Raw genomic sequence first — 7,267 nt, 5'->3', positions numbered from 1 at the left:
TTCAATGGCCTGATGCTTTACCATTGGCACTTTTGTCGACTAGAACTACAGTACATTCCCGGATAGGCCTTAGTCCGTATGAGATTGTCTTTGGCCGTCCGGCAAACGTTTGGGGAGTGCCGAGGCCAACGAAGTTTAGTGACATCGAATACCCTATGCTAGTGGACTACTTGTATGACTTGATGACTAAATTGCGTGTCTTACATCAACAGGTTCATGATAAATTGCCGCCAGCTTCTGCGGACCCAGGTCACATCCTCAATCCCGGTGACTGGGTCCTGGTGAAAAATTTTCAGCGGACTAAGAATGATCAGCCCCGCTGGAATGGACCGTAGCAAGTCCTGCTATCTACGAGGACTTCAGTAAAGGTTTTCGGGAAGAAAAACTGGATCCACGGCGTACATTGAAAGAGGGCGCCGTTGCCTCTGCCATACGACCAGTGGGTCCGTGAAGATATTGCAGATTCAGAGACTGAAAGGGTGCCGAAGTTTGCACCGTTTAGCAACGCTGAGTTGGTGTGGAGAGGCTCCGAGAAAGAAGATGACGATGTCCTTCAAGAAGCTGTGCCTGTGTCTCAAAGATTAGACACTACTGAACCTGAACTGTTGTTTCAGCCTTAAACGAGGCCTGGAAAAGAGCGTTATAATCTACGTCCTAGAAACAATGGACTAATAAAATAAATGAATTCCTTTTTTTGATTTTTTGGAACTGAACTCTCTCGGGAATTGAACTCTCTCAGCCAAGAAACTTTTTTGGTATATTTTTGTGAACCACCAATCGGGTTCAGCTGTAGGGTCACGGTGTAAAGACTAGAGAGTGCAAGCCGAAGGCGCAAGGTCGACGGTTCTGGTTGGTCTAAGGCAATTCCCTGGGCTGACAGAAGCATTCCTTAGCAGAAGAAAACCAACCGCCGTGAACAGCATCAGTTAGAGGATGGAGTTTTTTGAGATTGAGAGAGCCGTTGAGAAAATGAACTTTAAGAAGAAACTGTGTAAAATTATGCATAGCAAATGTTTTCTGATCACATGTTTTTTGATGTTTTTTAGCATGACGTTAGCTTTGGTGGGTTGGTTTGTATTTTCTCTTCAACTGATTTCTGCACCCATTTTCCAAGCTACGACTTTACCTGCTACTACTTCTTTGCATTCTTTTCATACTTTACCTGAACACGAACAGATTAGAAGGTCAGAATTTGTAAATAACTCATTCATACAGTTATTGCATCAACATCAGTTGGTGGTGAACATCACTAATTGCTGGGTGTGTGGTCTTATGCCACATACTACGGATAGAGGTGTTCCGTATTTGATTTTACCGTTTAGTCAGAACGGGTCTTTGTGGGCTTTTCAGACTATGTTCCTTTGTGCCCTTGAGGTTTATCCTCCGCGTTTTGGAAGAGAGAACACGAGTAACCAAGCTTTGGTGAAAGGAGTTTTAAACATGAGTAGAGATATCGAAACGTATAAGACTATTCCCAAGGATGAGTTATTAGCATATGTTGGTTGGAATGCAACCGGATATAGTATTAGTCTGGGTGAGAAGCAGAGACGAAAAAGGTCACCTCCGATTTGGATTGCACCCCATCGTGGTCATTTTTGTCTGCAAGGGAAAGGCAAGAATCCGAGAGCTCAGTTAGGGAAGAGTATTTGTACTCAGACGTATGTCTTTGCATCCCAAACTTCTCCACCGTTTTTAGCAGCTAAGGGCACGTATTTTGTCTGCTATGATAGAGCATATACATGGTTGCCCCCTGATTTTTCGGGAACATGTTATGTTGCATATTTGTTGCCTCCTACGTACACTGCTGCCGTAGATTACCACAGAACGAGAGTTGTTAGGGGTGTCTTCAGTAAGGAAGATACCACTGGACAAGAAGTTGGAGACTTTTTCAAGGGTTTCCTACCGTTTTGGGGACCTATGGCAAACAGTAGAAACTTACGGCAATTAACGAGAGTGGTTGAATCCACCATAAATGAAAATGCCGGTGCCCTTAGTAATCTGACCGCTGAGCTTCAAGCGGATCGCCTTATGACGTTACAGAATCGAATGGTTTTAGACGTCATACTTGCAGATCGAGGTGGGGTATGTAAAGTGATCCAATCGAGTTGCTGCGTTTTCATACCAGACAATGCTCCTACAGTATACCAGGCCATTTCTAAGTTACATAAGACCTCTGAGTCTATAAATGTGGATAAAGGAGATTGGTCGTTGATTGGATGGTTTTGGGAACTGTTATCGACCTGGGGATGGAAGATTCAGATGATCTTTGGGATGGCTTTAGCGATTCTTTTCCTGTTCTGTCTTTGTGTGCAGTGCGCTCCTGCTATATGTGACCTCTGTGCTACTACGTGTGCAAGGAGACCTGTCCCAAGAGAGGTACTAAGTAATAGGATTATGCTCCAGCAACATCTTGATGATCTGATGAATATAGATCTGGACTCAGATTGACGTGAGTTTAGGTTATTGCCTATGTAAGGGCAAAAGGAGGGGCTGAGGTTCCGTGAATTCTGAACCCGTTTCATAAAGGTCATGGTTTCGTTACAAATTTGATATTAGCGAACCGTAACTAGTTAGTGCGGCAAGTATGAGTGTTTTCATCACGTTAGACCGATGGATTCACTACGTATTTAGGGATTTCGTTCTGAACCCTTGGGTTCCATTTTGTGTATGGCAGCCATTTTGTGGTTGCCCTCACATAGGCGGATGACTGTGGCTGAACTAGTCTTTTCAAGGACATGTACACCTTAGCTCCAGTTCGTGCTGACTCCTGTTTGACCTGAGTGAACTGACTCTGTTGCCTGAAGCTGACCTTGTTAAACCAGTTCCTGCCCTTTAGCTGATCAAGATTAAGGATCAGAGCACAGGACATCGTAAAGTTTTATTGCACACAAATATGCCTTATCCTACTCTCACCTGTTTCTGCTCCTTTCTTTATGGTCTATTTATGATTGGGTTGTGGCCTTTTTTATTATGGGTTCGTTCGACCTGTCTAAAGAAGAATGTTGGGTTTGACCGATGATTGATCATGGGCTGGGCAACTGAAAAGTGGGTTTTACTGTCATGCGATACCTTTGGTGTGAATACATGTGATTGGACAGTTTGTAAATATTAGGTATTTGTCTGGAATGTGATTTTTGGCATAAAAAGGGACGACTTGCTGTGTAAAATTGAGCAGTCTCCTGAGAACTCATACCGGGATGACTTCTAGGACTTCTGTTACTGGCTGCAGCCAATAAATTTGATCGTTGACGCCACCAAGAAGATTCTGTGTCTCTGTATTCTAAGACAGGTGGAACCCGAAGGCTTTGGGCGTGCCCCTGGCGCCACTGGGTATTAAATAACCTGGTTCTTCACTGTGCCTCTGGGGCGCCTGGAATCTGCTCTGCACCCTTCCAAACGTTGCCAGCCCCTCAGCACCCTTTCACCACAAATGTTTTGGCCCTTTCGAGTACTCAAGCATTTTTTCAAAGAATGAAATTGGCACAACATGACTCTTGGCATAGGAGACAGATCTCCCTTCTGCTCTCAGGTACCCCAAGAATTATATTACTGACTCATGAGAGAACCAACTCCCTCCCCTCGTACTTCCTGAAACCTGCAATATGTGCAAAATGCTCCCTCATAGGCGCGCCTTGTCCTGTGCGCAAAGCTGGCCAAAACGAGGTCTGGTATACTGGGGCACCAAAATGCCATAGATGCTCCGGGAATGGTGAGGGGAACTACACTGCTTCCGAGTGGTGATAACTGAATGCCTGCATCTTGAAATGAGATAAAGCATCTGCTGCATTGTTCAGTACACTAGGCACATGTTTTGTTCTGACATCAACATTTAATCTCTAGCATAGCAATACAATCTCTTTCAGTAATCGCAAGATCAGTTTACACCTGGCAGCTTGTTGATTAATGCACTCCACCAGAGTCATGTTCACATGTATCTGATCCCATCCCAAAGTGGATCTAGTAGCCTTAATATGCCTAAATTCCTTGTCTTTATTCCATCCAGGCCAAAACTCCAAACTCGTCATGTGCACAGGCTATCCTAGCACACTAACTGCCCCCCCCAACGTTGGGAACTTCTCCGCCATGATTGCCTGAAAAACCCAATACGTGATAGCCTCCTCCATCCTCTTCTTATATGGCCAATGCCCGCACTCCCTGGAATGGGAGCACTCCTTGCACCATTTGGCTTCCAGCCTTTTAGTCGTATCTACAATTAACTCACAGATATCCACATAAGCACCTTTCCAAACCTTCTCTTTAACGTCTGGATGCACATGCCTGCCCAACTGATCAGGTTCTGAGAGCACACCTGACGGCGTAGTTTCTTTGATGGGAGTTAAGGGACCTGCTGCAGCTGGCACTGTTAGAAGGTGACTACATGTTTGCGAGATCCCAGCACCACTGGCCCCTGCACTGCTGGCCCACCTGCTACCCCTTCCTGCCTTTGGCAGCATTACCAATGCCATCCACATGCGCCACCAACCTCTTAGCCCTTTCAATATGATTATCCTCCACCACCCCTGCCAATGCACTGCCCAACAATGGTGTGGACCACACACCAGCCCTTGAAAGCCGAGGCAACAGGCTTGACACACTTGCCACCAAATCTGTGTGGCCAACCAAGTCCACTGGAGCATGCCGGTGCCGTTCACTGGCGACACCACCACTGTAGGGGAATTGAACTGGCCTTCTCTACCACTGGGTCTGCCTACAGGCACCACCTCTGCGGGAGCACTAACCAGTCCCCCATTTATACTGCCAACCGACACTGCCTCGGGGGGCCTCGGAACCCTGACTCCCTTTACCATCCTGCCCCTGCCATGCCTCCTGACTGGAGGGAATGCTGCCTGGGCTGCCACCCCCGGCCTACAGGGCCTATCCAGTACTGCTGGCTCCACTGGCTGCCCTCCCTGAGGATCCTGTGCTTACAGACACGCCAACTTGTCATCCATCGCCTCCATCCTGTGGTCCATCCTGAGCATCATCTCTTTCATCCTACTAGCCTGGCGTGACAATGTGACACCCTTCTTTGGTCCCCCAGACATTCCTGTAGCAAACGCTTCCACAAGCACTTCTCCACCTAAATACTTTTCCTTAACTGTGGCTTATCTCTGCAAACAGGAGGCAAAATATGGGGATGGGGGGCCTGCTACCCACCTAAAGAGACTCAGGAAAATAAATAAATACACCTCTTATTGCCAACAAAAAAATTCACCTTGAGCCACCCTTGCACTGTGAGCTAATGATCATGCAAACACTAGCCTCAACAAACTAACAATAACTGCCCTCTCTGAGGAACGAACTCAGGACCCTCAGCTTATACAACTGATGTGCTCCCTACTGCGATAAGGAAGCTGAACCCAGCTTACTAGCGACGATGCTTAAAGCCACTTGCTGACAAAAAATGCCTCTCTGAGGATCGAATTTAGGACCCTTCTGCTTGCTGCGAGTCAGGACTTCCCCCTTTCACTAAAACTCATGAAGGAAATCCCAAACTGGGTCTCGAACCAGTCCCACTGGGTGGTGGCAGATGCACATAGATTGATAACTCCAGGATAAAACAGCAAAAACACCTTCAACAGGGGCAGCCCCAACAAACCAACATGCTCCTACAAAAACGCGATCACCCCCGCAGACTTTTTACCTGTGTGGCCCCCTCTCGCCCTCCAGAGCCGCCACCAAGAGTCCTAACTCCAGGGTCAGGTAAGAAAAACTCCAGCCTGTACGGCTCACGGTAGTGAAAAGGCCGAGTGGAGTGGGCCCACAACCTTCCGTAAAGCACGTGGCTTCTGGGGGTGATGTTGACGTCCAAGGAGACTGCGTTTTGCCGCGGCCACTTAAATAGGAGCGGGATTAACATACACAGCCCCGGAAGCACCATAGTGCTTCTGGGGTAGCGGGTGAACAAACCTATCCCCGCATCCCCCGCTGGCAGGATGGGGCGGCCACACGCCATCAGTCCCACTGGCCCCCTGCCATATTGATGGCTCTCTGTAGGTGGGGAGAGCCTCTGTTAATATGTAAGCCAGAAATGAGGTCAGAAACATGTCTTTCTCTCTCAATCACTCTGTAGGCCTGGTGCAGACTGCACCCTCAGTGTCCTTTTTTTATACCACCACTATGGGCGACACACTTGGCATAGGACCAGTGGAGTGCTCAATGATGTCCTGTTTCAATAGCATTTTTTGTTCTCTCTCAACAGTTCCTTGCAAGTAGAAAGCAACTCTGCTGTGCCTCTGGGCAACAGGGCGAATGTCCTCATTGATGTGAAGTAATAATTTCATGGTCTTCAGCCTGCCTACACCGTGAAATAACAACAGGAGCTGACTCACAACTTCAGATTGAGTGTGAAGGTTGTAATTGAGAGATATCAGTCCCCTGTTGGCAGCTGTGGCAAAACTGAGAAGGCAAGCACTGAATGAAGCTCCTTGAAAAACATGAATTGTCATTTACATAGGTACTGCTTACGTTTCAATGTCACAGTGAATGACCCTTGACTCTGCAATGGTTCAGAAGTAGCTCATTTGTATACTTTTGTGATGGGTTGAGGTATGGCGCAGGAGATAGGCAGAAGAACTTTTTGACAAGCATGATGTTAATCGACGCACCACTGTCTATAAAAAAGGTTATATAATTGACCTTTATTGTGATCTTGAGGCAATGTCCAAATTAATTTCGTTGCTTCGTTTGGTGGCTTGCTTTTGTTATTTGTTCTTTCGTACAAGCAGCCAAACCCATATGTTCCTGTCGTTCCTTAGTTGATCAATTGATCAGGGGAGAATGAATCACTTGTACTGTTTTTACCAGGGTCTGGGGTTCTTACTGTCTAAAAAACCCTCATTCACGTATTACTCGTAGCAGCTGTATATCTTGGTTGTCCGCTTAGTTTCTTACGTGAAAAGAGTCATCATTGGGTCTTATCTGTGCTTTCCTCCACCAGGAGGGAGACCAACTGGTTATTCGCAGTAGTGAAGAACAACAAACCCTGGTAAAAACAGGACAAGTGATCCATTCTCCCCATATCAGTTGATAACTAATATGGAAGCTGAATGGATCCTAGCTTCTCTCTCTCCCCTATTTGATTAGAAGTTCCTTGGTTGATGCCATCAGTGAACATTCATCTTTTTCACTGGCACTCGACAATGACTTCAACAAGCCTTTTGAGGATGAACTTGATGATGATCTACTTTGCCTGTTTTGTACTTCTGTTGCCTTTTGGCTTTGTGGGAATGGCCAGAATTCTTCTGGAACCTTCTGGCGCTCATTT

This window comes from Lissotriton helveticus, chromosome 3_1 (genome assembly GCF_964261635.1).
Source record: "Lissotriton helveticus chromosome 3_1, aLisHel1.1, whole genome shotgun sequence".
NCBI classification, from domain to species: domain Eukaryota; kingdom Metazoa; phylum Chordata; class Amphibia; order Caudata; family Salamandridae; genus Lissotriton; species Lissotriton helveticus.
The sequence above is the reverse complement of the archived record's forward strand: the minus strand, read 5'-3'. Positions refer to the sequence as shown.